Raw genomic sequence first — 5795 nt, forward strand, 5'->3', positions numbered from 1 at the left:
TCATGTACATAACATTAGAAATTGTGATGGTTTTGATGTTTGAGGAAGCACAATAATAAGAGTCTCATGGGAAAGGCATAACTTCTCTGGGACATTAGTGACTATGATCACACAATATCCCTATGAATTAAAAAAAATAAATCCTAACATCTATGAAAATTATATAAATAACAATGATATATTTACAAAATCTTCCAACCTAAAATTCAACTGTGTAGATTATGGGTTTCATCTAAAGATATAAAAATAAAATCAAATGATTTAATGACCTAAAAAATTTAATCGAAACTAATTAAATTTTGTTTGATATTTTTTGTGTGTTCGAGAACAAATTATAAATCTGACTTCTATTGATTTGAGTGTAGCTTCATTAATTTAAAATAGATCGTTCAAGATTCAAACCAGACAATTATATTTTAAACACACTATATCAATATTGTTATCAAACTGAAGCTTAAAAAATATGATCACCCCATTATTTTCATTCAAGCCTCGCTACTAGTGAAAGACTATTTCATTAAACCTTCAAGTGTTGTCAGACCTTGTAGGTCTTTTAGGGAGAATTCCATTCTAGCTTAGGACAATTCCCTAATGCTATGAGCTACCACAACTTTGGTTTAATTCTAACTAGTCACTTGCATTAGTCTTAGTTTGAGTCGGGTGGATCTACGAGGACCTGATGAACATTTGTTTCTAAATTAAATTTGGAAAGGGTTGGAAAAAACCTTTTAAAGATAACATTAATTATATTTTCGTTGGATCATAGAACTTGAGACGTAAGGATATTCCTTTAACAGTCTTCAAATTGATAAGCAATCAATACATGTTTATCTGCGTCACATATTTCATGGTTTGAGATTTACATACAAATTTACTAGTATAATTTATGTGATAGAATCTTTCAATCCAAGAGTAATATTCGTTAAGAATTAACTTTTCTTTTCACCATATGCATATTCTAAGATTGTTCTACAGTCTTGTGATGTATCCCCACCTCAAGTTGCAACATATTTCTCTTGTTGATTGTACTCCATTTATTTCCTTCTTTACAAATAAAACAATGTAATAATATCTCAAGTGTTACAACAATGTGATTTAGGTTTAAATATCTTATTTCCCATATATTTTAACGAAATAACGATTTGAATCTCCCATATATATCTAAATTTGAAAATTTAATCCCCTCAAATTCACAAATTTTAGGAATTTTTCCCACCCCTTAATTTTGACTAATTTATGATTATGTTTTATCTTCATAAATGATATGGCAATGTATATGTATATTAAATTTGAATATGTTATTATTCATTAGGAATGAGAATAAACTAGTCCGAATTAGACTTTGTAGGATCTGAGTTTGATTTATCAAAAAATTGAAGGTTAAGTGTTACATGTGTCACATGTTTTTTATAAGGTAAGAGTTTGATATTTATGAAAGTATGATACAATATGTTAACCTACTTAGTATCATTTTTAAATAATTAATGTGACATATTTTTGCATATTCTAACAAACTAATATATCAAAAAATTAAGTACTTTTTTTAAATTTAAAATTATATTTTAAAAAAAACTTTGATTTTATATGACATTATATTTTTAAGTATATTTTGTTGTAATATGTTTAAATATATTTAAAGATGTCAAAGACTAATATTGTAAAGTATGATTAAATTACTAAAAAACTAGCAAATTTGTAATTTAATTAACATAAAATTCAAAATCAAATATATAATAATAATAGTAATAAACAAAAATAGTATTCATATTTATTTAATCAGATTGATCTGACAGACATCAAATGTTTTTTTTTTTATGCCATGTGGTCCATCAATTTTACCCAAATAGATTTATAAAAAATTTTGGCCTTGTCTATTAAAAATATATATATATATATAATCTAACCTAACATGAGTATCTCGTTGACTAAACAAAAGACTCTCGAACGACCTAACCTATTCTACCCTGATTATCCATGTCATCAAATCACGTCCATGTCATGTTTTCATTTTTAACATTTACAATTACTAAAAATCAAAAATTAATTTGATAATCCTAAAAATTGAGATTTACCATTCTTATTTCTTTTAATTATGATAAGCAAGAAGCTGACAAAAAAAATATATTTTGTGCACATAATCAATCATAAAGTGGTCATAATATCAACTAGTGATCGAGTCACTTTAATAACTTATCACTTTAGATTAACCAAATAAACTCTATCTCCTATTTCACCATATCCACAAACATAAAAACATGGTCACTCAAATGCTTTAGTATGAATTTTAATGGTATCAAGAGAGAACATTTCAACATGTTTGATGCAATATGTGGTTGATTTGAAAATCATAAATTCAAATGAGTGAAGACCGCCATCGTTGTTGAGTTTTTTTTGTATGAAAATCTGTATAATTTTTTTGTTTTAGAAGTATAAGATGTGTCATGAGTATAAAATTTAAAAGTATTACAAATGAGACGGTCACTCTTATAAATTTTGCATATTTCTTTACATCGAGGATACCCAACTTCTTTTATTTGTATTTTCCAATTCATTCTAATCTTTCACAAAATCATTCATTGAGGCATGGTAATCTTTGACTTCACTTTCTTTATTTTTATATAAATTTTGGACTGATGATAAAATAAAACATATCAAAAAAGTTGTTTACACTATCGATTAGTTACAAAATTATATTTATGCAAGTACATCGAAAGTATTTCAAAGATTAAAATGCGTTTGATGAACTATCTCTTACCAAAAAAAAATATAATTTATAAGCTTGTTTTTTACCTTGATATCCGCAGTCATTATCTCATACCAATCAACATTTTATACTTTTTACACGTCTTTGTTTAACTAAAAAAGTGTAATTTTCTATGTCAACCAAATTTTCTATGCGGAGTCATTAGCAGGTAAGACATGTAGATGTTTAAAATAATATTTAAGAAGAGATATTTTAAAGTTTATTATAATATGTTAATAAAAAAAAACTTTGAAAAAATTATCAAAATGTATTGTTAGACGTTTAAGAATATAAAACCATTTATTATATTATTGTAGTTGATATTGGGTGATATTTTTTTAATTGGCTTAATTACATTTTTGATCCCTCTATTTTAGCTGAATCACAAAAGTAGTCCCCTCATTTTGTTTGTCTCCAGTTTTGGTCCCCCAAACAGAATTTTGGTCCAAAACTTGATGAAATTTCATTTTTTAAAGTTGTACTACACTATTTATGATCATAGATTTCATGTACAATTGTTGCAAATAAGATCTTGAGGCATTGTGTGACTTAAATAAATACAAAAAAAACGAAATTTCATCAAGTTTTGGAACAAAATTATGTTTGAATGACCAAAATTGAGGAGAAATAAAATGGAGGGATTACTTTCGCGATTCAGCTAAAATAGGAAGACCAAGACTGCAATTAAGTCTTTTTAATTATAATTGATAACAAAGACAACAAGATAATATTAATTTTAAATAAAATTTTACTAACTTTAATTTTGAAAAAAATGTAAAATATTAGTCTTTTATTGAGTAAAAACTTTAATTATGAATATTATTTATAATTTTTAATATAGCTTTAATTTTTTTTATTTCTATTGTATCATTCGTTCATCACTATATACATAACTTCCAATTCATTACTACTTTGAAATAAAATATAAGTAAAAATAACAATTGAAAATTTGATGTATATGATACTAATTTTTAATAAAATATATCATCTTTATAACTAATATTTTTAATAATAGTAAAAAATTTATCAATTCATAAGATGAATAATTTAAAAAAATAACTTTTTTTTAATGATTACATTTTTTTAATATGGTGCAAAAACTTAATTCTCCTATCGATTATTTTTTGTTTTTGTCTTACATATTATTATTGGTTAAAAGAAAAAGCGTCGTTAGGGTCAGCATTTAACCCAGTCACAAAACGCGCACATTTGGAACTTTGATAAGTAGGAAAGGAAATATAGGAGTATGTTTTTGTCTTACATACTATTTGATTTTGGCCACCAATTTGGTTTTTTTCTCAATTTACCAAATATATATAATAATCTATCAAATTTAAAGTTAAATAGTTTTTCATTTCTTATAAAATTTAAACTTTACCATTTTATTTTATACAAAAGACTATGTGTAACACCTCAATTTCTCATTACCCTATTTTAAATAGTATAATGATACAATACTATTTTTTTATGAGTGTTAATATGTGTTCTAATTTCTTTAAGTGTGTCTGTGTGTTTGCCTTAGTAATTGATTTAAATCATTAATATTAACTATATTTAACTTATAAAATAAATAAATAAAATATATATATATAGATAGATATAAATAAAATAATACAAGAAGTAAGTTTGTGTTGTTACACTAGTAGTTACCTTTAGCTCTAATAGAATGAGATAATAATAATAATAATAATAATAATAATAATAATAATAATAATAATAATAATAATAATAATATAGACTATTATGTAGTATATATATATATAGCCTTCCAACCAAGCCGCATACCAATCAGGGATTATCGCATAAGGGAGCCGCCTTCCAATTTCATCTGATTTCAATTTCCATTTTCAATTCCAATTCTAATACCAAACCACATAAGTTATGATATTCCTTCTCTCCTTTTTCTGAGTTCGGGCAGACAAGAAATTATTATAATAACAATATATATATATATATATCTTTGCAAATTTAGACAACAAACAAAAAAAAAGAAAAAAAAAAGAAAATAAAGGATTCATAAAATAATTTTAGGCCAGAAATTATCTATTCAAGGAGGATCTCGTTTTAAATGTTTCAAAAGGAAATGATAGATTTTTAAGAAATATTGTGGTTGATTCCTAATTTTACAAATTCTATGTAGTCAGATGTTTGTGGCATTTCCTTCTCTTTCTTTCATAAAATATTTTCATATTTCATGTCGTCGTTCTTACTCTTACGCATTTTGTACCCTCCGCAGCTTATTATGTGATTTTGTGTTAAAATTGTCCTCTTATATCTCTTTTAGTCCCTGTGTTAATTCTTATAATTTTTATTTTTTAAAAAAATTATAGTAATATTGTACATGTGTTCCTTTTATTTTTAATTTTTGTATTTTAATAATAGCTCTCATATGATTGAAATACATTAATACTGAGCAAGTATCCGACAATACTTTTACGTCTAAAATACTTCAATTTATTTTAGTTATAATTAAAGGTTGCCACAGTATTGATCAATTTAAATAAAATATAAGTACTATTAGTTTTGTTACAGAGGGCATATTGCTTACCTACTTTTAATATTAGACTATAGATATACGCCATAATTATTTAAATATGAGATTCTATCTTATTTTAATTAAAATTAGAAATTGTTTTAGGTTAGTATACTAATTCGTATATTTTGATGATATTAAATATATTTATGGGATGTAGTACAAATAGTAAATAATTTATTTATTTATTTATTTTATTATTTATTTATACATTTATTTATTTATTCATTTAATTATTTATTTTATTATTTTTTTATTCATTTACTTATTTATTATTTTATTATTTATTTATTTATTTATTCATTTACTTAATTATTTATTATTTATTTTATTATTTTTTTATCCATTTATTTATTATACTATTTATTTATTAATTTACTTGTTTAGTTGTTTATTTTATTATTTATTTATTCATTTACTTATTTATTTATTCATTATTTAATTTATTATTTATTTATTTATTCATTTATTTATTTATTTATTATTTTATTATTATTTATTTATTCATTTACTTATTTA

Source organism: Cicer arietinum, chromosome 1 (genome assembly GCF_000331145.2).
Source record: "Cicer arietinum cultivar CDC Frontier isolate Library 1 chromosome 1, Cicar.CDCFrontier_v2.0, whole genome shotgun sequence".
NCBI classification, from domain to species: domain Eukaryota; kingdom Viridiplantae; phylum Streptophyta; class Magnoliopsida; order Fabales; family Fabaceae; genus Cicer; species Cicer arietinum.